At 49.8% G+C, this 27,721-nt stretch overlaps 2 pseudogenes; both read right to left on the bottom strand.

Annotated features, from left to right (window-relative positions):
* Nucleotides 1-8,819: 8,819 nt before the first annotated feature.
* LOC149195240 (18S ribosomal RNA) lies at nucleotides 8,820-10,136 on the bottom strand (annotated as a pseudogene).
* A 15,484-nt stretch (nucleotides 10,137-25,620) lies between these two features.
* On the bottom strand, nucleotides 25,621-26,554 carry LOC149195239 (18S ribosomal RNA; annotated as a pseudogene; the record flags this gene model as incomplete).
* Nucleotides 26,555-27,721: the final 1,167 nt, after the last annotated feature.

Below are 27,721 nucleotides of genomic sequence, written 5' to 3'. Positions count from 1 at the left end.
GCCGGGTGGAAACCCCAAATTTTGGGCGCCGCATGGAAACCCCAAATTTTGGGCACCGAGTGGAAACCTCAAATTTTTGGCGAGACATGGAAGCTCCAAATTTTGTGTGCCGAGTGGAAACCCCAAATTTTGGGCGCCGCATGGAAACCCCAAATTTGGGTGCCGGGAGGAAACCCCAAATTTGGGTGCTGGGTGGAAACCCCAAATCTTGGGCGCCGCGTGGAAACCCCAAATTTTGGGCGCCGGGTCGAAACCCCAAATTTTCCGCGCCGGGTGGAAACCCCAAATTTTTGGGTGCCGTATGGAAACCCCAAATTTTGGGTGTCGGGTGGAAACCCCAAATTTTTGGGCGCCACATGGAAACCCCAAATTTGGGCACCAGGTGGAAACCCCAATGTTTGGGCGCCGGGTGGAAACCCCAAATTTTGGGCGCTGGGTGGAAACCCCAAATTTTGGGCGCCGGGTGGAAACCCCAAATTTTTGGGCGCCGCATGGAAACCCCAAATTTTCGGCATCGGGTGGAAACCCCAAATTTTTGGGTGCCACATGGAAACCCCAAATTTGGGCGCTGGGTGGAAACCCCAAATTTTGGGCGACGCATGGAAACCCCAAATTTGGGCGTCGGGTGGAAACCCCAAATTTTGGGCGCCACATGGAAACCCCAAATTTTGGGCGCCGCATAGAAACGCCAAATTTGGGCGCCGAATGGAAACCCCAAATTTTGGGTGCCGGTTGGAAACCCCAAATTTTGGGCATCGCATGGAAACCCCAAATTTGGGCGCCGGGTGGAAACCCCAAATTTTGGGCGCTGCATGGAAACCCAAAATTTTGGGTGCCGGGTGGAAACCCCAAATTTTGGGCCCCGCATGGAAACCCCAAATTTGGGCGCCGGGTAGAAACCCCAAATTTGGGCGCCGGGTGGAAACCCCAAATTTTGGGCGCTGCATGGAAACCCCAAATTTTTGGCGTAGCATGGAAACCCCAAATTTGGGCACCGTGTGGAAACCCCAAATATTGGGCGCCGTGTGGAAACCCCAAATTTGGGCACCGGGTGGAAACCCCAAATATTGGGCGCCACCTGGAAACCCCAAATTTTGGGCGCTGCATGGAAACCCCAAATTTGGGCGCCGCATGGAAACCCCAAATTTTGGGCATCGCATGGAAACCCCAAATTTTGGGCGCCGGGTGGAAACCCCAAATTTTGGGCGCCGCATGGAAACCCCAAATTTGGGCACCGGGTGGAAACCCCAAATTTTGGGCGCCGGGTGGAAACCCCAAATTTTGGGCGCCGGGTGGAAACCCCAAATTTTGGGCACCGGGTGGAAACCCCAAATTTTGGGCGCTGGGTGGAAACCCCAAATTTTGGGCGCTGCATGGAAACCCCAAATTTGGGTGCCGGGTGGAAACCCCAAATTTTGGGCGCCACATGGAAACCCCAAATTTTGGACACCGGGTGGAAACCCCAAATTTTGGGCGCCGGGTGGAAACCCCAAATTTTTGGGCACCATATGGAAACCCCAAATTTTGGGCGTCGAGTGGAAACCCCAAATTTTTGGGCGCCACATGGAAACCCCAAATTTGGGCACCGTATGGAAACCCCAAATTTTGGGCGTCGGGTGGAAACCCCAAATTTTTGGGCGCCACATGGAAACCCCAAATTTGGGCGCGGGTGGAAACCCCAAATTTTGGGCGCCGGGTGGAAACCCCAAATTTTGGGCGCCGCATGGAAACCCCAAATTTTGGGCGCCGGGTGGAAACCCCAAATTTTGGGTGCCGGGTGGAAACCCCAAATTTTTGCGTGCCGTATGGAAACCACAAATTTTGGGCGTCGGGTGGAAACCCCAAATTTTTAGGCGCCCCATGGAAACCCCAAATTTTGGGTGCCGCAGGGAAACCCCAAATTTTGGGCGTCGGGTGGAAACCCCAAATTTTGGGCGCCGCATGGAAACCCTAAATTTGGGTTCCGAGTGGAAACCCCAAATTTTGGGCGCCGCATGGAAACTCCAAATTTGGGCGCCGCATGGAAACCCCAAATTTTGGGCGCCGGGTGGAAACCCCAAATTTTGGGCGCCGGGTGGAAACCCCAAATTTGGGCGCCGCGTGGAAACCCCAAACTTTGGGCGCCGCATGGAAACCCCAAATTTTGGGAGCCGGGTGGAAACCCCAAATTTGGGGCGCCGCATGGAAACCCGAAATTTTGGGTGCCGGGTGGAATCCCCAAATTTTGGGCGCCGCATGGAAACCCGAAATTTTGGGCGTCGGGTGGAAACCCCAAATTTTGGGCGTCACATGGAAACCCCAAATTTGCGCGCCCGAACGAAATTTTGGGTTTCCATGGGTGCACGACCTGAACGAAGGCCCGATGGAGCATCGGGCAAACGGGCCACACGAATGTGCAGAAGACACACGGGCGGTGATGACTTGGGCGGTTTCCCCTGGCTTGGGCGCCGCCGGTTTCGGTCGGGGCGCGACATGGAAACCCCAAGTTTCCCCCGACTTGGGCGCCACCGGTTTCGGTCGGGGCGCGACATGGAAACCCCAAGTTTCCCCCGGCTTGGGCGCGACATGGAAACCCCAAGTTTCCCCCAGCTTGGGCGCCACCGGTTTTGGCCAGGGCGCGACATGGAAACCCCAAGTTTCTCCTATCTTAGACGCTGGGGCGCGACATGGAAACCCCAGGTTTCCCCAGGATTGGGCACGACTTGTAAACCCCAAAAAAAATTTCACCTGGCGGAAAGCCCAACTTTTAGGCACGACATGGAAACCCCAAGTTTCCCCAGGCTTGGGCGCGACTTGTAAACCCGAAAATTTTTTGCGTCGGGCGGAAACCCCAAATTTTAGGTGTGACATGGAAGCCCCAATTTTTTTTTCTATGCTGGGCGGAACACCCAAATTTTAGGCGCCGGGTGGAAACCCCAAATTTTTGGCGCGACATGTAAGCCCTGAATTTTAGGCGCGTGGTGGAAACCCCAAATTTTAGGCGCCAGGTGGAAACTCCAAATTTTTGGCGAGACATGGAAGCCCCAAATTTTGGGCACCTAGTGGAAACCCCAAATTTTGGCGCCACATGGAAACCCCAAATGTGGGTGCTGGATGGAAACCCCAAATTTTGGGCGCTACATGGAAACCCCAAATTTTGGGCGATGGGTAGAAACCCCAAATTTTTGGCGAGACATGGAAGCCCCAAATTTTGGGCACCGGGTGGAAACCCCAAATTTTGGGCGCCGCATGGAAACACCAAATCTGGGTGTCGGGTGGAAACCCTAAATTTTGGGCGCCGCATGGAAACCCCAAATTTTTGGCACCGGGTGGATACCCCAAATTTTGGACGCCGGGTGGAAACCCCAAATTTTTGGGCATCGTATGGAAACCCCAAATTTTGGGCGTCGGGTGGAAACCCCAAATTTTTGGGCGCCACATGGAAACCCCAAATTTGGGCGCCGGGTGGAAACCCCAAATTTTGGGCGCCGCATGGAAACCCCAAATTTTGGCGCCGCATGGAAACCCCAAATTTTTGGGCGCCACATGGAAACCCCAAATTTGGGCGCCGCATGGAAACCCCAAATTTTGGGCGCCGTGTGGAAACCCCAAATTTTGGGCGCCGAATGGAAACCCCAAATTTGGGCACCGGGTGGAAACCCAAAATTTTGGGCGCCGAATGGAAACCCCAAACCTAAGGTGCCGGGTGGAAACCCCAAATTTTTGGCGAGACATGGAAGCCCCAAATTTTGGGCGCCGCATGGAAACCCCAAATTTTGGGCGCTGGGTGGAAACCCCAAAATTTCGGCGCCGGGTGGAAACCCCAAATTTTGGTCGCCAGGTGGAAACCCCAAATTTTGGGCACCGCATGGAAACCCCAAATTTGGGTGCCGGGTGGAAACCCAAAATTTTGGGCGCCGGGTGGAAACCCCAAATTTTGGGCGCGAAGTGGAAACCCCAAATTTTTGGCGATACATGGAAGCCCCAAATTTTGGGCGCGAAGTGGAAACCCCAAATTTTGGGCGCCACATGGAAACTCCAAATTTGGGTGCCGGGTGGACACCCCAAATTTTGGGCGCCGCATGGAAACCCCAAACTTTAGGCTCTGGGTGGAAACCCCAAATTTTGGGTGCCGCATGGAAACCCCAAATTTTGGGCGCCACATGGAAACCCCAAATTTTGGGCGCCGAGTGGAAACCCCAAATTTTGGGAGCTGCATGGAAACCCCAAATTTTGGGCGCCGCATGGAAACCCCAAATTTCGGTGCCAGGTGGAAACCCGAAATTTGGGCTCTGCATGGAAACCCCAAATTTTGGGCACCGCATAGAAACCCCAAATTTGGGCGCCACATGGAAACCCCAAATTTAGGGCGCCGGGTAGAAACCCCAAATTTTGGGCGTCGGGTGGAAACCCCAAATTTTGGGCGTTACATGGAAACCCCAAATTTGGGTGCTGGGTGGAAACCCCAAAATTTGGGCGCCTCATGGAAACCCCAAATTTTGGGCGCCGGGTGGAAATCCCAAATTTTGGGCGCCGCATGGAAACCCCAAATTTTGGGCGCCGCATGGAAACCCCAAATTTGGGCGCCGGGTGGAAACCTCAAATTTTGGGCGCTGCATGGAAACCCCAAATTTTGGGCGCCGCATGGAAACCCCAAATTTGGGCGCCGAGTGGAAACCCCAAATATTGGGCGCCGCATGGAAACCCCAAATTTTGGGGGCCGCATGGAAACCCCAAATCTGGGCTGCGCATGGAAACCCCAAATTTTGGGTGCCGCATGGAAACCCTAAATTTGGGCGCCGCATGGAAACCCCAAATTTTGGGCGCCGCATGGAAAATGCAAATTTTAGGCACCGGGTGGAAACCCCAAATTTTGGGCGTCGCATGGAAACCCCAAATTTTGGCACCGGGTGGAAACCCCAAATTTTGGGCGCCGGGTGGAAACCCCAAATTTTGGGCGCTGGGTGGAAACCCCAAATTTTGGGCACCACATGGAAACCCCAAATTTGGGCGCCGGGTGGAAACCCCAAATTTTGGGCGCCGCATGGAATCCCCAAATTTGGGCGCCGGGGGGAAACCCCAAATTTTGGGCGCCGCATGGAAACCCCAAATTTTGGGCATCGGGTGGAAACCCCAAATTTTGGGTACCACATGGAAACCACAAATTTGGGTGCCGGGTGAAAACCCCAAATTTTGGGCGCCACATGGAAACCCCAAATTTGGGCGCCGAGTGGAAACCCCAAATTTGGGCGCCGGGTGGAAACCCCAAATTTTGGGCGCCGCATGGAAACCCCAAATTTTGGGCGCCGGGTGGAAACCCCAAATTTTGGGCACCGCATGGAAACCCCAAATTTTGGGTGCCGCATGGAAACCCCAAATTTTGGGCGCTGGCGCACAACATGGAAACCCAGTTTTCCCGGGCTTCGGCGCCTTTTTCGTCGCGACATGGAAACCCTAAATTTCCCGCCCCCAAGAAATGTGTCGTCTGGAGGATAGAGGCGCGAGAGGGTTGTCGAGATTTTGTTTGTGACAAGAGCGAAGCTCTTAATCGAGGCGACCAAGGGCTAAATCTCAGTGGATCGTGGCAGCAAGGCCACTCTGCCACTTACAATACCCGATTGCATATTTAAGTCGTCTGCAAAGGATTCTTCTCAATGACCGTTTGGAATTGAACTTCAAAGCTGCCCCGATCGAGATGCTTCACAGTCGCGGTTTGCAAATGACACGGGCCCCAAGGGGGGACAAAGCGACGCCCCTACTGCGGGTCGAGATACAGTTGAAGAGTGACATGCACCGCTTCTAGCGTGGATTCTGACTTAGAGGCGTTCAGTCATAATCCGACACACGGTAGCTTTGCGTCACTGGCTTTTCAACCAAGCACGATGACCAAATGTGTGAATCAACGGTTCCTCTCGTACTCGAACCCTTCGCATAAGCTCAAGGTCAGTCAACGATGCACCCCCCCAGAGAGGGGATCTCGCCCGTTAGCTTCCTTGCGCCTCGCAGGTTTTCAAACCCGCCGACTCACACACATGTTAGACTCCTTGGTCCGTGTTTCAAGACGGGTCGAATGGAAAGCCCGCCAACCAACACCACGAGCACGCAGGTGCACACGGCCCACCACAAGGGCGCACGCTTCGTTCCTCGACCACCGCAGCGGCAAACTGACAGGCAGTAATCCACCCGCGCTTGTGACTATGCAGCAACCCGTGTTGGTTTGCACCTCAAGTCAAGTGGCGGACCAGCCTGAGCCATTCCACATCCGACCGAGACGCATCGACAGCCTCCATCCACTTCCCTCTCGGCAATTTCAAGCACTCTTTTACTCTCTTTTCAAAGTCCTTTTCATCTTTCCCTCGCAGTACTTGTTCGCTATCGGTCTCTCGCCCGTATTTAGCCTTGGACGGAATTTACCACCCAATTAGGGCTGCATTCCCAAACAACCTGACTTGCCGACAATGCCTAGTGATGCGGCAGGGCTCCGAGCCGACGGGGCTGTCACCCTCTCACGCGCCCCCTTCCAAGGGACCTGGCCTAGGTCCACCGCTGAGGACGCTTCTACAGACTACAATTTAGGCGGCGCCGCCACACAATTTTCACGCTGGGCTCTTCCCAGTTCGCTTGCTGCTACTAGGGGAATCCTTGTAAGTTTCTTTCCCAACTTTTATCTGTAACTCTAGGGGCCACAAGGAAGAAGGGCAGAAAACAAGAAGAGAGAAAGGGATATATCAACCGTGGCTACCGGCTCACAAGGGAAGGCTTCAAGCAGAGAACAGCTTCCCCAACCCCGTGCCTTCGCAAAAAGGGGGGAAATTGTAGGGGACGGTGATCGAGAAGGACTAGGGTGGCCACCCTGGAAACTCGCACTACTTTTCGTCCTTCCAAAACACCAATCCACAACAATCCCACCTTTTCCCCGTAAAGCTAGGGGCCGAAAGGAAGAAGGGAAGAAAACAACATGAAAGAAAGAGAGATATCAAACGCGTCTACCAGCTCATAGGGGGAGGCTCAAACAAAGAACAAGCTTCCCCACCCCCGTGCCTTTGAAAATGGGGGGGAACTACGGGGGACGACGATCGAGAAGGACTATTGTGGCCACCCTCGAAACTCGTACTGCTTTTCGTCCTTCCTGAACACCAATCCACAACAATCCCACCTTTTCTCCATGAAGCCAAGGGGCCAAAAGAAAGAAGGGAAGAAAACAACAAGAAAGGAAGAGATATCAAACGTGGCTACCGGCTCACTAGGGGAGGCTCAAACAGAGAAGAAGCTTCCCAAAACCCGCGGCTTCGGAAAAAAAGGGGAGAACTGCAAGGGATGGCGATCGAGAAGGACTAGGGTGGCCACCCTGGGAACTCGCACTGCTTTTCATCCTTCCCAAACACCAATCCACAACAATCCCACCTATCCTCCGTAAAGCTAGGGGCAAAAGGAAGAAGGGAAGAAAACAACACCAAAGAAACAAAGATCCTGAGAAAAGAGAGAAGCTCAACAGCACCCCAAGTAGATGTCCGCTAACCAAAAAGAAATCAAACAAGGCACCCAATCAAAAAAGCGTCCCACCTCTTCACACCCTCCCACATGCATTCAACACAACACCCTTTCCAGCTTTACAACATAGCAAACAACCAAGCAAATAAATCACAACCTAAAATTGACCAATAGAAAAGACAAGGGCCACGATGAGACAAATGTCTGGAGCACGTCACTAAGAGGCAAACAGCCCCCTAACCCAGCCGCACAAGGCTTCAAACGATAATTAGACTGCTGCCAATAACACAAACCCACCCCACCATTGCACCCCTCCGTGTACAAAACACCCAACAACCTTTCCAGCAAGAGAGTCAACGGGGGTCAAAGAATCAAACTCCAAAGAGGAGTTGTCACGGGTCGACACTCAATGCTGGAGAAAGACACGGGCCACAAATACATTGATGGTGCAAGGCCACTAGAGAGAGGGATGTTCGCAAAGCGCACACCACGAAACAAAGAAATGACGCAAGTCCCACAAAAAACCCACAATCCAAAGGGAGGAACAAAGACACAACCCGCTACTTCTTTTTCCCTCAGAAGGGGAGTGGGTCATGAGAGGACGAGGAATTCCCTCGACGGTAGAGGCACGAGATAAGATTGCCACCCTCATGCCGGTCGGCAATGAAAATTGCGATCTCGATGGAGCTCAGACCGAGGGATGGATTTTTCATTACCTCAACACCCAACCCTTCCACGAGGGCATGTCGAGGAACAGTTGGGAGGGACTAGGGTGGCCAGCCCAACGGGTTGAACCGCTCTTCATCCATCCCATACTGACCGCACCCCGACAATCTCCCCTCACAAAAGGTTTGAACTACCATGCGCGCGCGCAACCACTCCCTCGACCCAACCACCAGCGAAAAAGCTCACCCAAGCAACACATCAACCACCGCCGCCTTTTCAAGAGAACCAACTATGGAAGCCCACACCCTTGGCCCGTGCCTTCCAACCAACAATAGACCGAGCACCGCCACTATGAATGAGTCCGAATTTATCCATCATATTTACCGAGCACCTCAACTCTGCAGCAACCATGCCTGGCTGAACAGATCGTCGGAAGGGCTCCCAAGAAACAAGCTTCCGGACCCCCTGCAGAAACACATTGGGGGGAAGAAAAAAAAAGGATGGGTGGGACAAGAACAAGCATGGCTTGCAAGTACACACGAAAAAACAAGCATTACCTTAAGACAAGCAACCAACAATGTTTCCACCAAACACCAAACCCGCTCCCCTAGAGATGCACCACAAAGTCCCACATTGCAATCGAAACCCAACCAACCTGAACCAAAAAAGAAAACCCCTGCTATCAATGATCCTATCGCAGGTTCACCTACGGTAACTTTGCTATGACTTCTCCTTCCTCTAAAAAATGATAAGGCTCAATGAACTTCTCACGACATCGATGGCAGCGAACCACCATCGTCGACGCAATCCAAACACTTCACCGGATCATTCAATCGGTAGGAGTGACGGGCGGTGTGTACAAAGGGTAGGGACGTATTCAACATGAGTTGATGACACGTGCTTACTAGGAATTCCTCGTTGAAGACCAAAAATTGCAATGGTCTATCCCCATCACGATGCAATTTGAGAAGATTTCCAGATCCTCTTGAACTAGGAATAAAACTTTGTTGGCTGCATCAGTGTAGTGCGCATGCGACCCAGAACATCTAAGGGCATCACAGACCTGTTATTGCCTCAAACTTCCATGGCCTAAATGGCCATAGTCCCTCTAAGAAGCTAGCCGCGAAGGGGAACCTCCACGTAGCTAGTTAGCAGGCTGAGGTCTCGTTCGTTATCAGAATTAACTAGACAAATCGCTCCACCAACTAAGAATGGCCATGCACCACCACCCATAGAATCAAAAAAGAGCTCTCAATCTGTCAATCCTTACTATATCTAGACCTGGTAAGTTTCCCCGTGTTGAGTCAAATTAAGCTGCAGGCTCCACTCCTGGTGGTGCCCTTCCTTCAATTCCTTTAAGTTTCATCCTTGCAACCATACTCCCCCTGGAACCCAAACACTCTGATTTCTCAGAAGGTGTTGGCGGAGTCCTTAGAGCAACATTCGTCGATCCCTGGTTGGCATCGTTTATGGTTGAGACTAGGACGGTATCTGATCGTCATCAAGCCCCCAACTTTCATTCTTGATTAATGAAAACATCCCTGGAAAATGCTTTCGCAATGGTCCATATTTCATAAATCCAAGAATTTCACCTCTGACATGAAATACGAATGCCCCAAACAGTCCCTGTTACACAGTAATTTCTCACTGCCTTCCTGTCAGTCACCCTGCTGTGCCCAGATTTCACAATCACTAAGTTCTTGCTCCCTGAACTGGTTAAAAACCCATTTTTCCAAAGTTTTGTTCATCAGCGCGTCTGTTCCTAAAATAACCGCGATGACAGGCGCTCTATAATGTATTCTGTGCGCTGCCAGCGCGGAAGAACATCACTTTTCCGCGATGGCCCACAGCGCGCCTTTGCCGTGTGCTTCCGCGCTGATATGACTGTCTCAGTTATTGAGACGCGCCGACAGTGCGGCAGTCTCCTTATAATCCGCACTGATCCAGTTTGGGCGAATTTGTTCAAACAACCAGCCTTCTAGATCACTCCAGGCTTGGTTGTTAGCTTTGTGAATGTCGACTACCTTCTATGGCATGTCTGTTCGACCCTTTCCAACAACTCCCCTTGAAGATAAGCTCATCCTTCCACCTTTTTAGGAGACTCCTTCTCCTATATAAACTCTCACCATCTCCATGAGCAGCTAGTTAGACTTAGCTTGGAATAGCTTGGATTGTACAGAGCTTGTAGTGCTCAGATTGCTGCTATAGGTTTGGTGTGCTAGGTGTGGAAGTGATTGATTGCTTAGGGAAGGTTGTTTTGTGCCATTTGTGTGAGAGAGAGAGTTGTTTGTCTTGGGAGAATCATCCTCAAAGGTGAATGCTTGAGATACATGCTGACTGGCCCCTCCTGAGAAGGTTACCGACGTCAGAACATTTGGTTGTACTCTTCTCTATTCTGATTAATAATAGATGACTGCTATTATTGTTCCATTCTCATTTGTCTATGCAATGGTTAAATGTGAATTACATCTTTTCTGACTGATGTATGGTTGCTTTTACTAGATTTCACGCTTGCGTTTGCTTTCTCTTCGTGTGTGCAGGTATCTATTCGCGGAGATCGCGGAGGATTGTGACCAGCTGAAGCGAAGGAGCGAAGGCAACATCTCTTCGTCAAACGACAGCGCAGGAATCCAAGTAGGTGCTCTTTACCTCTTGTTTAATTGTAATTAGGAACATGTGTAGCAGCATTGTGTGATTGTTGCTAGACCCCTGTTGGGCTAGTAGGGATCGCCTCTATCCGTAGAGGGGATTTACCTCTCCAACAATTTGGCGACTCCACTGGGGATCAGCCTTTTTGTCTCTTAAGTCCACTTTTGTGTTTGGCTTTGATTGACCTCTTTTCGAGTTTTTGGGATTGTCTCTGTTGCTTATGAACTTTCTGGGTGTTTCTGGGAAGAAGCTTTATTGTTAAAAAGCTCCTGCCCTTGGTTTGGGAAGTTTTTATTTTGGCTTTCCTTGTTTTTTTCTCTCAGCGCGTTTTAATTCCGAACAGTCGCGCTGACATCGCGACCCTGTTCTTTGGTTTTCTTTCCATCGCGCCTGTAAGTCTAACAGTCGCGCTGACCTTGTTTTCAAGGGCAGCGCGCTTTGTTCGTGTCCTTCCGCGCTGGCATCGCGCCTCCGCTTCTTTGTGGTTTCTGTCATCGCGTCTGTGTGTTTTATTTCGGCGCTGACCTCGTTTTTCTGAGACAGCGCGCTTTATCCCTGTTCTTCCGCGCTGACGTCGCAAAGTTGCTACAGGCCTCCCCTTGTCAGCGCCGAGTTGCTGAAGGCTACCCGCGCTGAGCCTGTAAAATTCATTTTTGACCAAATTGGCCTCCTGAACCTCTTGCTGTGACTTTCCCTTCTTCTCTCCACCTGTCTGATGACTTGTTTTTCACTGTCTGAACTCTGAACTGCTTGATTACGGAGCTTGGTTCCATAAAGTTTCGTTTTTGCTCAGTTTTTTTTTATAAGTTTGCAAATACCTTCCCTTTTGCTTTCGCTGCTTGGTTCGTGTTTCCATCATTACTCTTGCAATTACCGGATTGGATTGAGTCTCTAATCGACTGGTTGTGGCTCTCGTCCTTCGGGTGTTCGCTTTTCTCTATTGATTTCGCACTCTAGCCCTAGGACATCTAGAGGCCGTGTGTGTGTCAAGCCTGCCGTAGGAATCTTGCCTGCTTGTTTGACCAGTTGATTTCAGATTTGTTTTCGCACTCGTTCAGTGATTGTTGGAGTGTTTTGGTTTGTGTTTCCGAGTGGTTTCTTGTCGCTTCCTCCTTGCTTGCAGTCCTTGCTTGTTTTGCAAGAGCTTAGATCACATAGCTCGTGCGGAATTTTGTTTTCCTTTGATTTGGAAGTTTTGGTTGAGTGTTTTGGTAACTTTGTGTGCTTTCATTAAGTAGTTTACTTGGTGTTCCGATTCCTCCAAATTCATTTAGGTGCTTTGTGTCATTGAAAAGAAATCAAACTAGTAACTTCGCCTTAAAAATCGAAAAGGAAAAAGAACATTTTGTTGGTTTGCATCTTCAAAAGAAAAATTTCCTTTCCTCGCTTTAGCTGCATTAAGTTGCTTGTTTGCTTGTACTCGTTTTGTTTGATTAAAATCCCTTGCCCTCTCATAGCTAGAATTCATCGAACAAAATGAAATTCTTTGGCATATAGATTGCATCTAGGTAATTGTGAGCGAACATACGATAGAGCTTGAAATCGAAACTTAAACTCAAGATCAACTGTAAAATGAACCAAATGAATCTAAAAACGCATTGGAACTAAATGCAAAGATCTAGAGGTCTAGGTTAGAGACGTGTTCCGGCGTCTTTAAACATAGTCACTGTTGTTTCACATTAGGTTGGGTGATTCCTCCTTCTGTGACTCGATAGTGGTCTAACACGGACTGCGCTCCCACGTACCGTCGCGTATATAGGGAGACCCCACTAGGCTCTTATCCTTTATCCTTAGGAAGCCGAGTCGGCCGCCCTACGATTCACAATGCAGTGAACACAACATTCATGAAGATTGACCACCCGTACCCTAAAAAGTATTCTGTGGTTTTGCGAAAAGTTTGGCACACCCTCTACCTAGAATTCCAGAGTAGTCACTTTTGATCCTTTTCGGACTCCCTAAACGAAAAGGTGCCTGTGAGCGTCTTGTCACTTCGTGCTCATTAAACATTCGAAGGAGACTGGAGTCATCTTTTCATCCTTTTCTCGACTCCTGAAACATGAAAAGGTCAAGTTTGGTTCTTGTGTTTTAAAATTAATTTGGCCACGATAACATCACCTATTTTAGATCTTGTGTGCGATAGTTTTGAGTAGGGTTTTATCGTTAGTTTCCTTTAGGTTTTCTAAGGGGTCTGGTCATCCTGGCTGACCCATCAAGTCCCGGTCTAAGTGATCAAGGTTCTCCATCCTCTGTTGCCCTAGAGGTACCAGTTGTAAGCGGTACTCTTCCCATCGTTCCGAATATCCAGCCTATCAACGTACGTGCCCCAGGCGACGAAGATTACATAGAGGATTGGAATCCCATCTGGGAGCCCGATTATACCCCCCGTACCCCTCGTACCCCTCTCGGTATGTCGTCTCCAATGTCTTCTTCCCACATGGATGAGACAGCTTCCAGCATCGGTGAGACACCCGTGGTCACAGACATCGAGACCCCGATCCCGGCTTCCTCTCCCCTCCCTCCACGATATCAATCAGTGAGGGATAGGTATGCCGCTAGAACGACTTCTACAACTATATGGGATCCTAATCTTGTTGCCTCCACCGGGCCTTTTGTTTCGCAGCCCCTTAGTACACCCCTTACGATAGGGCTTAACACGCCCGTCACCTCAGTTCCCACTCAACCTACTGTCTGTGTAGCACGTTCGACTCCGGTCGTCAGTGCTGTACCGGTTTCCTCGTCTGAAAACCCTCAAGCTGGTTCCTTTGTTGGTGGAATTCCAGGATCAGGACCGTATGATGCTTTTGGGGAACCCATAACGGACCCGGATTACGAAGGTCCCTTCTTTTTCTATGATGAAAACGGTGAGTTCCTTGAGAGCATCTCAGGCCTCCCTCATCGCCCTTTCAAAGAAAACGAGGAACCCTTGAATGTCACGTACGATCACGCTACTCATATGTTCAAAGGGAACCGGGATCCTCCCAGGCAGCCCATAGGACCACCCAATTCAGGCCAGCCATTCTACGTGCAAACCCCTCAGGGGCAACCACTATATGGCCCGCCTGACCCAGGACAATCTGGGGGCCCACAAGGTCAACCTTACCAGGAACAACCCATGGGCATTGGAGGTCCGCCATATCCATATCAAAATCAACCTACTGGACAACCAGAGCAACCGTCTTTTCAACAAGGCCAGCTCGGTTTCCAGCAAGGGTACCCCTCCGGACAAACTGGCTCAGTTTACAATCCTCCAAATCAACCAGTGGTCCAGCAAGGGTATCCTCTTGGGCAGGGTGGACAACCCTATGTTCAACAGGGCCAACCTACCGCCCAGTCTGGTCAATTCCCTGGGCAGGGTGGACAACCCTATGTTCAACAGGGCCAACCTACCCCTCAAATCACTCATCCTTCTGGGCAAGGGGGGCAACCTGCTATACAGCAAGGCCAACCCTCTGCTCAGCCCATACACCAAGGAGGGCAGCCTGCCGTACAGCAAGCCCAGCCCTCTTCTCAATCTGGTCATACTGGGGGGAAAACGGGCCAACCGTCTATACAGCCAAACCAACCCGTTGTCCACCCTCATCGTCAACCTGGTCAAGCTGGCCAACCTCGTCGTCAACCAGCTATCCAGCCAATTCGACCATCCGTTCCGCAAAGACAACCCTTGGTGGCACATGGACAACCTGGTGCCCAGCAGGGCTACCCTGCTGGCCAACCAGGTCCATCTCGAATCCGACCAAGTCAACCTTCGGGACATATGGCTCAACCCCAGCCGGTTCAAGGACATTACTCTGGGCCTCAAACTCAAACAGGTTATCAACCCTCCTACCAAACGCAGCCTGCCTATCAGGCTCCGTATGGGACCCAGCAGTCATCTGGCTACCAGCAGCCCCAGGGGCAAAATCAGTATGCTCCTTATCAAAACTATCAGCAACCACAGGTCACTCCCTATCAAAATTATCAATATGGTCAACCTGTTGGGCAAGCTGCTAATACATGGGGAACTGGGGGGCAGACACAGGGACAGCCGTCCGCATATGGCCAAAATCCATACGGACAAAACTCCTACGGACAAACTCCCTATGGACCAGGTCCATCGGGACAAAATTCCTACGCGCCAGGTCCTTTCGGGCCGGGCCCGTCCGGACAAAGTTCGTGGGGGCAACCCCAATCTGGGTGGAACCCTAATGTCGCCTCGAATCCGCAGCCACAAATGTCCTTCAACCCGCAGCTACCATTTTTGGCAACGTTGGAACTACCCGATGTGTCCAAGTTAACAAACGACCCTATTTTGCATAACCCATATTGGCCACCGGTTCCAACCAAAATACCAGGTGACTGTCCAAAGTTCGACGGCAAAGCCGGAGAGGATCCTCAGGCTCATGTAATGACTTATCACCTTTGGTGCTCATCTAATTCATGGCTTGATGATTCTATCCGACTTCGCCTCTTCCAGAGGACTCTCACCGGTTCTGCTGCTAAATGGTACATCGAACTCAATCGCGGCATGTTTTCAGATTTTAACTCGTTGGCTATGGCCTTTTTAACTCATTTTCAGTTACCCATTCGGTACGAGACTGGGACCCATCTGCTCACGTCTCTAAAACAGGATACAGCAACGCACATCTCCGATCATATACATGAATGGAGAAGGCGTCGTCGCTTGATTAAATTTTGGATTCCTGATCAACTCCTGACCGACTGGTTTACCACGTCCTTTGTCCCTAAAATTGCCAAGGATATCGCAATGGGGGCGTGCGTAACTGAGGAGCAAGCAATCGCGCGAGCTCAATACCTGGACTTAGTGTACTCTCAGTCAGGTACTTTGTATGAGTATTTTCCAGATGCCCCAAGGCCCGGACAACCCAAAGCTCCACCAAAGCCTTCTCTTGATGGAGTCATCGGTTCCGTAAATTCATCATCTAAGAAATCGACCGCGAACTCTGGGAAGCAGAAACAAAATGCCTCTAATGAGAATGCTTCTCAGAGCCAATCTATTCCTGGGAATACCTCCGAGGTAAATGCCGTTCAGTCCACCACGGCAGACAAATCCTCGAAAGGCAAAAAGAAAGGAAAGGCCAAAGAAAAATCCGGACAGCCCAAGCAGAACCCTCCTAAACCTCCCTCTGAGGAAGGAGCCAAACGGAAGCCCAAGTATCCTTGTCTCATTTGCAAGGAGGATCACTACACCAAGGATTGCCCCAGGCGGTCTGAGGTTAGTCAGCTTTTGAAAGGTGCTCCAGGGTCCCCTGCCGTGCTTAAAGAGCCTTTCCCATCCCAGCAGACGCATCAGGTGGCAGATCCCTCTCAATCCTCTTCCTCGTTCGGTTCTCAAGTGTTCATGGCTGGAACCATCCCCATCCATGTCACGACTCGAGCGAAAGATTATCCATCTTCAGCCGGGAAAGAGCCGGAGGTTCCCTCCAGCGCTCCTCCGTCCAGTTCTGGTCCCCTTCACATTGAACGGCCCAGCACTGAGACGATCCCCCGACCCCCTCCCAAAGGTGTACTCAGGAAGTCATCTTATAACCCCAATGCTCGTGCTGCCCAGCATTATAGCATTGTTGAGGACTTAACTCATGCTCCGTCTGCTATGTCCACATTAGAAGTCCTCCAGAGTTGCCCCTCCCAGAGGAAGTCCCTGCTATCAGCGATTGGTGGCATAGACCCGACGGATTCGGATTTAATCTCTTTTGATCTCGAGGGTTTCACGCAGAGATTACCTCACCAGGTGGCCTTCCTTATACAGGTTCTCATCAATGGCAAAACGATCCATCGTACAATCATCGATGAAGGTGCCTCAACCTGCATCATGTCAGTTGCTTGTTGGAAGGCTATTGGTTCTCCTTCTCTGAGCCAGTCTCCTACCACCCTAGAGGCTTTCGATGGAAGAGAATCTCGCCCATATGGTATCCTCTCATGATTGCCTATCTCTTTAGAAGGGAAAACGGTAGAGGTCGAGGTGGAAGTCGTTGACGCTAATCTCGCTTACAACCTCCTCCTTGGATGAAGTTGGACATATGCCATGCATGCCGTGGCTTCCTCCTTATTCCGTGTCATTCGCTTCCCCCATCAAGGGAAAATCGTCACGGTGGACCACCTGTCCTTTTTTGCTTCCTCTTCTGAAGGGAATGTGCCATTCGTAGAGCATACCTCCAAATCGCTAGTGAGTGTGGGTGCTAGATTATTTAAAGATCCCTCCCTGATGGGAGTCTTTCCCCTCCCACCTCCAAATCTCGCCTCCATTAACATGATCACAGTACGTTCCGATCCATGGGTTCTCCCTCCCTTGAATCAGGAAGACTCTTGGGGCGAGATGATGCCGTTGAGTCCCGCCGAGCTCAACTACATCGAGATAGTCGCTGCATCGGCTCCACCTCCTGAACCTGCTTTTCCAAGCGGCATTCCCGATTCATATGACCACTTCCCTTGGTTGGGAGGAGAGGCCACTTCGGATCCCCTGAAGGAATCATTTCCCTCCGATGAGGCTATCATTGAGACTATGTCTCCCGAGGAGCTTCCTTGGTCAGATTACCACCATCGCTCTTCGTTCCTCCCTCCTCATTCGGAAATGGCCACATGTCTCGAGCGGTTTGCTTCATGTGTCCCATCTATCCCTCTCCAAACGCCTGTTCAGTTGTATCAAGTGTCTTCAGAAGGAAACATGGGTAACATTACGCAAACTCTAGCCATCGACATCTCTGTCAAAACAGGGGTTGTCGAAAATATTTATATTGGAGTCACATGCACTCCTGAGGAAATTCAACTTTACACCGATTTATTTCGTGAATTTCGTGACGTTTTCGCATGGTCTTACGAGGAAATGCCCGGCATTGACCCCAGTATCGTGGAGCACGAAATCCCTACTTATCCTGGCGCTAAGCCTGTCCGTCAGCGTTTACGCCCAGTGCACCCTCGAAAGGCTGCAGCCATCAAGGCCGAAGTTGAAAAACTCCTTCGAGCTAGTTTCATCTATGCCATTCCTCTCACGGAATGGGTATCTAATATAGTCCCTGTGAACAAAAAACAGGGTACCATTCGGGTTTATGTTGACTATCGCGACATCAATCGCGCCTGTCCAAAAGATAACTTTCCTACGCCTTTTATTGATCAGCTTATCGACGATTGCGCAGGAAGCGAAATGTATTCATTTATGGACGGCTTCTCTGGTTACAACCAGATCAACATAGCCCCCGCAGACCAGCACAAGACTGCTTTCATTTGTCCTTGGGGCACCTTCGCTTACAAGAAGCTACCTTTCGGTCTCAAAAATGCCGGCGCCACTTTCCAGCGTGCGATGTCGTATGCTTTCCATGATATCCGACACATCATACAACCTTACTTGGATGACCTACCGGCTCATTCAGCTAAACGCCAAGACCATCCATCTCATTTACGCGAAATCTTTCTCTGCTGTCGACACTACCGTATCCGACTCAATCCGCATAAGTGTGTCTTCTGCATAGAATCTGGCCGACTGCTCGGGTTTATCGTCTCCCGGGAAGGTATCTGTCTGGATCCCCTTAAGGTCGAGGCCATTTTGAATCTTCCTCCCCCTGCCTCTCTACAGCAGTTACAGAGCTTGCAGGGGAAAGCCAATTTTCTCAGACGATTCATCCCAAATTATGCCGAGGTGGCTAAGGGATTCACGCGATTATTGAAGCGAGACACGCCCTTTCGCTGGGACGCTATCGCTCAGCAATCTTTTGAGCGTCTTAAAGACCTCCTGGTCTCAGCTTCGCCCTTAAGACCTCCAAATTACCACCGTGACTACACCCTTTATTTGGCCGCCGCCGATACCACCATCGGCATGGTTTTAGTGCAAGACGACGATGATGGCACCGAGCATGTTGTATATTACCTTAGCCGCAACCTTCTGGATACGGAAACTCGCTATGCATACGTCGAGAAGTTGCCATTGGCAGCTGTCTGTGCCGTCCAACGTTTCCGTCATTACATCCTGTTGCGCACGACGACCGTGATCTCTGATTGCAACCCCATGACCTATATTTTGTCACGTCAGTTGCTGGGGGGCAAATACTCGAAGTGGATCGTAATCCTCCAAGAGTTTGACTTGGAATTCACTGCGGCCAAGTCTAAGAAATCACTGGTCTTCGCCGAACTGCTCTGCTCCTTACCATCTCAGTCGACACCATCTCGTTCAGAGGAACATATTCCGGATGAAACGCTATTTCTCATCAGCACTCTCGACCCGTGGTACGGGGACATTATCGTATATTTACAAACGTCTTCGTTTCGTCCCAACACATCGAAAGATGCTCGACGACGAATCCGTCACCAAGCTCAACCATACCGCATTTTGGGAGATACCCTGTACCGCCTCGGCGTCGATTCTGTTCTTCGCTGATGCTTAACCCTTGAGGAGGCTGAGCGAGTCTTGAATGACTGCCACTCCGGCGCTTGTGGCGGCCATATGTCCGGATATGCTACCGCTCAGAAGATCCTCCGCGCTGGCTATTTCTGGCCTTCTATCTTCAAGGATTGCATCCTTGCTGTACATGCATGTCACGAATGCCAAGTTTACCACCGGAAGATGCGTGCACCTTTTGCACCACTGCACCCTGTCGTAACCGTAGGTCCATTTGCAAAATGGGGCATCGATTATACGTCCTGTAACCCTCGTTCGGCCCGGGGCATGGGTACATTATCGTTGCTGTGGATTATTTCACCAAGTGGGCCGAAGCGATGCCTACATTAAACGAAGACGGTCATACAGCGGTGCAGTTTGTATTCAATCATATTATCACTCGTTTCGGAGTCCCTCAGGCTATTGTTACAGATCACGGAAAGCATTTCCGAAATCATATGATGACGGAATTAACGACCTAGCTAGGCTTGCGCCAAGATAGTTCGTCACCGTACTATCCTCAATCGAACGGTCAAGTCGAAGCCGTGAACAAAGTTTTGATCACCATGCTTCAACGCACCGTCAATACACACAAGTCAAACTGGCATCTTATGCTTTTCCCAGCCTTGTGGGCCTACCGGACTTCTGTGAAGGATGCCACCGATTTCACCCCATTTCAACTGGTCTATGGACTGGAGGCTACCCTTCCCGTCGAATGCGAGATTCCTTCATTGAAATTAGCTGTCGAGTTGCTTCCCAACACCACTCCGGTGGAGGAACGACTTCTTTACCTAGAACGGTTAGACGAGACTCGTCGTTTGGCTTCTCTGGCTATCGAAGCACAGAAGAAAAGAGTCAAGGCTCATTTCGACCAGAACATTCATCCTCGTTCCTTTGTTGAGGGAGACTTAGTACTGCTCTACGATCAAGCTAAGGATAAGCTGGGGGCAGGAAAACTCGAATCCATGTGGTTAGGCCCCTACATCATGAAAAGAGTTTTACAAAAGGGCGCATATGAGTTGATTGACTATGAAGGAAATCCTCTTGACAAGCCCCGCAACGGGCTGTATCTGAAGAAATACTATGCATAGCTTCACACATTCACTTTGTATATACGTGTGTTTTGTGTTTTTCATGCATGAGTTTCGTTTTGCTTTAGTATAAAGGCATGTCCTGCCCCTTATTATGCTCTCTTTTTCCTGTGCAGATGTCTAGTGCACCTTATGTTGGTTTCGCTGATGGTGCCTACCGTAGCACTTGTAATTTGTCTTCGGCAGCGTGGGTGATCTACGATCCTCACGGAGAGTTGCTAGACCTTCAGGGTGTCTGCCTAGGTCGTACCACTAACAACGTTGCCGAGTACAGCGCTGTAATCGAATTACTGGCCGAAGCAATTGATCTCGGCATCCGAGAACTAGTGGTGAACCTGGACTCCCAGCTGGTTGTCCATCAACTCAACGGGCAATATTCCGTTAGAGACCAGCGCATTTTAAGGTTGTACCTACGTGTAAGATTGTTGGAATGGAATTTCGATTACATTACTTATCAACACATTCCGAGACGATTAAATACGTTGACCGATGCATTGGCAAATCATGTGTTAGATAGACATTTGCGTAACAGATAAGCAGTATACAGGAAAGCATAGATAACATAGTAAGACCATAAGCATATGTAATTAAATCATTTCAAGCATAGTTTGCATGTATGTGCTTTTAAGCTTGCATTAAAATATAAAATCCATGGGTCATGTGTCGTGCAAATTCATACATAAGATCACAATTGTATTGAATAAACGCATAACATAAACAATACATCATCACATGTAACAATGACTCATCCAAAAAGCTGGTATGTATATATATATCGTGTGGCGCACTAAGGCGCTCAAAAATAAGATGTGCATGTCCAAAATCTCAATACATCTGAGTCATATGTCTCAAAATGACAGTGGAAATAAAACCTAGACAACTAAGGAGCCGGATGATGCTCTCTGTAATACGTAGCTGCTCGTGCCACCCGCCTCAGAAGGCGGTGCACCCTGGGTTGCACCCCCACTGTATGGATCTGATGCTCTATGGGGACCTCCTCGACCCCCTGGTAGTCGGGCACCCCCTCCAGCAACCCCTCAAGGTTGCGAGCCACAGTCTCTGACGTGTCAACCCCTGGAGGGGCTAAAGCCAAGGCCCCAGCTCCCTGTCCTTCCCTCCGTGCCGTGGCAGCTAGGCCAATCGGTCTAGTAGGCCCCACATCTGCATACCATGACATTTGTTAAGACATGTACATAAAAAATCCAAAAACATTAAAAAATTCAAAAGCCAAAGTATCATACCTGCATCATCCCACTGTTCACCTAGGGGCAGTGCCAGATCAGGGTCATTGCGGAAATCCATGCCCGCATATGGCCAATCCTGCACAAAAATCTCCTGCTGATCCAGCCAGTCTCTGAAAAATGCTCCCCAGCTATGTGGCCGGCCGCCACCTCCGCGTGGCATGATACGAGCCCACCGTGAGGCCCTCGTCTCCTGAGGATCCCTGGGAGCATCCACGGCCATCACCTGTAACCGCATAGCAGGCACTCGCTCTAGAATGAGCGGGATCAGGATCGACCCGTAACCAAACTGCTTCGTCTCCCCGCGACGGCAGTTGCTCAGTTGCCTCTTCATGTTATTGGTCACTATCGTGCACCAATCAAACACTGTAGGCTCAAGGCAATCGAGAGCTAACAGGAGATGAGTCTTTGAAGCCTCATGGTTGGCCATACTACCTGCTGCCCGGGTCACCATGAACAGAATGGTGCGAAGCACTATGTTTCCCACCGTGGGGATCGAAACTTTCCCACTTCACGCTTTCTCAGCCTCCGGGCATACCCGCGCCATCAGATCATCTAGAGTGCCGTCGCTAGGTCGCTGCCCCTCTATGATGGGCCTCGCACCTCGGCGTGACAGCCCGGTCAAAAAGAAGATGTCCATATGGTCGAACTCAATATCATGACCACGGATGGTGAATTTCCCGTCCACCGGGTTCCATGCTCTGATCACTAGCTCAAGGAGGTCATGTTGAGCCCTTAGACGCGGCGTGAGGAAGAATTTCATAAAACCGCAAGCCCGCATGGCATTGCAGCAATTCACATCCCCCCAAGCGGCTATATCTTCCACATCGTGAACTCTTTCCTGCCATTGGAAAGCCATGATGCCCTGCACAAGCCATAGAAACCAATTAGAAGCGCTAGCATTGGATAATTCACGTTCATTTTGAAACAAAGTAATTTTTCCGCGCCAGCGCGGCTGTTTTAAAAACAGCCGCGCTGGCCATGGCAGCCCTTTGTTAATTTTCGAGGTCAGCGCGGAAGAACACGGGTTTTCCGCGCTGACCCGAAGTTGGCCACGTTTTGTTCTAATTCGGTCAGCGCGGACCCGTGGGGGATATCCGCGCTGACCGAGCGCGCACCCATGCATGAAAAATTCACCCAATTGGGCAAATTTAACCGTTAAAATCCTACCAAAAACAACTAAAATGCAGGGCAAGGGAACGAGAACCTACCTGGAAGAAGCGGTTCGGAAAATGGTGTCCGTACGGGCTGGAAATCGCTCCGTCAACTTTCTGGCTTCTCCACGTCCTTCACGTCCCAAAATAGTAAAATGGTAAAAATGACTTATTACTCCCCCTATTTATAGTAAAAACTCATGAATTGTCATATTTTTGGGTTTTTGCCATTTTTAACCATGAATTTAGCCCTGAATTTGTTAAATGCATGTTTCAATATGTTTTTTTACACATATCGAATGGATTTATGCGGGTAGTGCTCTTGTGCAGGTTCAGATAAAGCAACTTGGTCGTGACGGTCCTCCGTTCGTATGATCCCCGAATGTGTCGTCTCTAAGCTCTTTTCCGACGTTAAACAAGAGAAGATAGCCGAGCCTCCTTTCAGCTCGTTAAAAGGAATGAAAGGCGGTCGTTTTAAGCTCTTTTTTCGATCATTAAATTAAAAAGATTGCCGGGTGTTTGTCGTTTCGCACTCGATATCGGCTCTAAAACGACGTGTTTTCGACCGCTTTTTTACTTTTTCGGGTCGAAGGCACTATTCACGAAAAGTACTCCTCGGTCGTAATGGCCGGGCGGTTCTTTCGAGCATAGTTTTATACTTTTTCGGGCTCGAGAGACACAACTGTACGAAAAAGGACCCCCTGGAGTCTCCTTTTCCGCATTCTTTTCAGACTCTCGAAACAAGAAAAGAGGCCGAGTTTTTCCTTTGTCAGGCTCGTTAAACACTCAATGACATCGGGTATTGTCGAAATGACACACATCAAGCATATGCTATCCCCGTCAAGCTTGTCATCCAAAAATAATCGGGGTACCTGCCAGAAATGGTGGGGAAAATGGAACTATGATTACAGTCGTGTCGGCAGTACATCGCTCTTGAACATGGCACTCTGTTGTTTCGTGTCTGGGTGGGGTCATCTCATCTTGTTTTCACTAGCCTCCATGGGTTTGGGATATCCTATTTGGCCTCTCATTTGCTCATTGCCATCATTACCATATCCTCTGCTCATTTGATGTCAAGTACTGCCAAACCCGTTATAGTGCCGCCACATGTCCAAGAGAAGTTGTCTTCTGCCACAATGCAACCTTGTTCGCTATCTCACACAAATTATTATACCTCTGTCTCGTGTCGATGATGTGGGAAACATTATGGCCCACCTTCGATCAAGGTCCCTTCCCGTCGACTCCAACTCATTATCCGGGAAAGTGACTTAGAGACTCCTTTCAGGTGCCTTGGAGCCTGCATGCCTCAATGGCAGGTTCTTCGTGTTCGACGCAAGGCTTGCATCATTGGCCTTCGATCAAATGATTCCGTGGGTGTTCGACTCCAGCCCATTGATTCACACGCCACGGATTGCACCTATAGTACCTTGAGGACCATTGTCATTATTGGTGGTACCTCTCGGGTCTGTTAACAGTTTTCATCATTGACTGGTACTCAGACGATGTTCACGCGTGTTCGACTTCAACTTATGTATTCACATGCTTGAACTTGTACTTTGTTTGGGTCGAGATGGAGCGCAAGACCCTGGATCCTTGTCTGTTATGGTCCAGGCTGCGAATTGTGGATGATCATTACATGACTCATTGATGGATGGCTGCGCCCATACCTGAGTCTTCATGGATGGCTGCAACCATACCTCATCAGTCTTTTGGTCTCCTTAGCTGGGTGGCTGCGTCCATTCCACAGACCAGTTTTCGCATGTCTTTCGGATGGCTGTGCCCATACCGAGACTGCATGTACTTGATTATCAGAGATTTTCGGTCCTTCCTGGTGGCGTTCCGGTTCGGCATGTGTTGTAAAGCATTTCACCCCTCCCACTCTCTCGGTCTTCATGCTTTAGGGGGCATCTGTTACACAGTAATTTCTCACTGCCTTCCTGTCAGTCACCCTGCTGTGCCCAGATTTCACAATCACTAAGTTCTTGCTCCCTGAACTGGTTAAAAACCCATTTTTCCAAAGTTTTGTTCATCAGCGCGTCTGTTCCTAAAATAACCGCGATGACAGGCGCTCTATAATGTATTCTGTGCGCTGCCAGCGCGGAAGAACATCACTTTTCCGCGATGGCCCACAACGCGCCTTTGCCGTGTGCTTCCGTGCTGACATGACTGTCTCAGTTATTGAGACGCGCCGACAGCGCGGCAGTCTCCTTATAATCCGCGCTGATCCAGTTTGGGCAAATTTGTTCAAACAACCAGCCTTCCAGATCACTCCAGGCTTGGTTGTTAGCTTTGTGAATGTCGACTTCCTTCTATGGCATGTCTGTTCGACCCTTTCCAACAACTCCCCTTGAAGATAAGCTCATCCTTCCACCTTTTTAGGAGACTCCTTCTCCTATATAAACTCTCACCATCTCCATGAGCAGCTAGTTAGACTTAGCTTGGAATAGCTTGGATTGTACAGAGCTTGTAGTGCTCAGATTGCTGCTATAGGTTTGGTGTGCTAGGTGTGGAAGTGATTGATTGCTTAGGGAAGGTTGTTTTATGCCATTTGTGTGAGAGAGAGAGTTGTTTTTCTTGGGAGAATCATCCTCAAAGGTGAATGCTTGAGATACATGCTGACTGGCCCCTCCTGAGAAGGTTACCGATGTCAGAACATTTGGTTGTACTCTTCTCTATTCTGATTAATAATAGATGACTGCTATTATTGTTCCATTCTCATTTGTCTATGCAATGGTTAAATGTGAATTACATCTTTTCTGACTGATGTATGGTTGCTTTTACTAGATTTCACGCTTGCGTTTGCTTTCTCTTCGTGTGTGCAGGTATCTATTCGCGGAGATCGTGGAGGATTGTGACCAGCTGAAGCGAAGGAGCGAAGGCAACATCTCTTCGTCAAACGACAGCGTAGGAATCCAAGTAGGTGCTCTTTACCTCTTGTTTAATTGTAATTAGGAACATGCGTAGCAGCATTGTGTGATTGTTGCTAGACCCCTGCTGGGCTAGTAGGGATCGCCTCTATCCGTAGAGGGGATTTACCTCTCCAACAGTCCCTATTAATCATTACTCTGGTCTTGAAGGCCAACACAATAGGACCAGACTCCTATCACGTTATTCCATGCTAATGTATTCAGAGCATAAGCTTGCCTTGAGCACTCTAATTTTTCAAAGTAACAGCGCCAGAACCGCAACCCAGCCAATTAAGGCGAGGAGAACGCCGCCGACAAAAGGGATGGAAGGGCAGGTGCACACCGAGTAGGCAGACTGACCCTTACGACCCAAGATCCAACTTCAAGCTTTTTAACTGCAACAACTTAAATATACACTATTGGAGCTGGAATTACCGCGGCTGCTGGCAGCAAACTTGCCCTCCAATAGATCCTCATTAAGGGATTTAGATTGTACTCATTCCAATTACTAGACTTGATGAGCCCAGTATTGTTATTTATTGTCACTACCTCCCCATGTCAGGATTGGGTAATTTGCGCGCCTGCTGCCTTCCTTGGATGTGGTAGCCGTTTCTTAGGCTTCCTCTTTGGAATCAAACCCTAATTCTCTGTCACTCGTCACCACCATGGTAGGCTTCTATCCTACCATCGAAAGTTGATAGGGCAGAAATTTGAATGAAGCATCGCCAGCACAAGGGCTGTGTGATCCGTCGACTTATCATGATTCACTGGAGAAGCGGGCAAGCCCGCACTGGCCTTTTATCTAAAAAATGCATCCCTTCCAAAGAGTCGGGACTTGGTGCACATATTAGCTCTAGAATTACTACAGTTATCCGAGTAGTATGGTACCATCAAAAAAACTATAACTGATTTAATGAGCCATCCGCAGTTTCACAATTTGAATTAGTTCATACTTAGACATGCATGGCTTAATCTTTGAGACAAGCATATGACTACTGGCAGGATCAACCAGGTAGCACCCTCCCACTTCAAAGGGCATTTCCGAACCTGAACACCCATCAAGTAAATGAGATGTCAAAATATCATGTAAAACTTTTATGCCTTGCACCTCTTGCATCCCAAGAAGGAAGCACACGCAACATGCCAAGGACATGGCGAACAAATGGGCAGACCTGCCAAGCCACAATGCACTAGGGCCACTCTGGAGTTTTCAGCCATGGCCCAACCAACAATAAAATGAGCAATCACTCACCCACTCCCTTAGAAATGATGCTTCCAAAGGCCTCCACGCCCTGCACGGAGACCACCTAGGAGCCCACCCGGACTGCAACAACGGTGGACCTCGATCACCCGATCGCTTGCGGCAACCTTGATGCAAAGGAAATAAATGGAGAACAACCAACCACGCAACCTTTATATTATAAATGAGCCACAACCCTCCCCGCCCCCCACCGAGGCCACCCAGGAATCCACCCGAACAACAACAACAATGGACCTCGATCTATCGACCGCCTGCGACAGCCTCGATGCGAAGGAAAAGGAAGGAAAATAAAAAGAGGACGACCAACCACACAAATCCTATCATAGAGAGGCCATGCAAACCTCCCCGTGCCCGCACCGATGCCACCTAGGAGTCCACCCGAACAGCAGCAACAGTGGACCTCGATCGGATGATCGCCTGCGGCAGCCTCGACACAAAGGCAAGGGAAGGAAATCATACAAGAAAAATAGAGCCCGAAACCTCCCTCAGAAATACCCCCCAACCCACCCCTCCCCGCACAGGGGCCACCTAGGAGTCCACCCGAACAGGAGCAACAATGGACCTCGATCGCGTGATCGCTTGCGGCAGCCTCAATGCAGAGAGGAAACAGAAGGAAATAAAACAAGACCAACCAAGCCCACAACCTCTCTTAGAAATTCCCCCGACCCTCCACGCCACGCATCGAGGCCACCTAGGAGTCCACTCGTGACAGCAGCAACGGTGGGCCTTGATCACTTGACCGCCTGTGGCAACCACGATGCGAAGGAAAAGGAAGGAAATAAATGCAAATCAAGAGGGTCGCTACACAATACAAGAACACATATCCAAATAGGGGGAGGGATCGGGCAGCTCCGCACCCCACGCACCCTACGTACAGGAAACCTAGGGGATTTCCCACAGCTTTACTAACCGGACGAT

The sequence above is a fragment of the Pinus tabuliformis genome, chromosome 2_2, assembly GCF_031772625.1.
Source record: "Pinus tabuliformis cultivar Carrire ecotype Pingquan chromosome 2_2, CPIR1, whole genome shotgun sequence".
NCBI classification, from domain to species: Eukaryota; Viridiplantae; Streptophyta; class Pinopsida; order Pinales; family Pinaceae; genus Pinus; species Pinus tabuliformis.
Note: the sequence above shows the minus strand (reverse complement) of the source record. Positions and strands in the feature narration are given on the sequence as shown.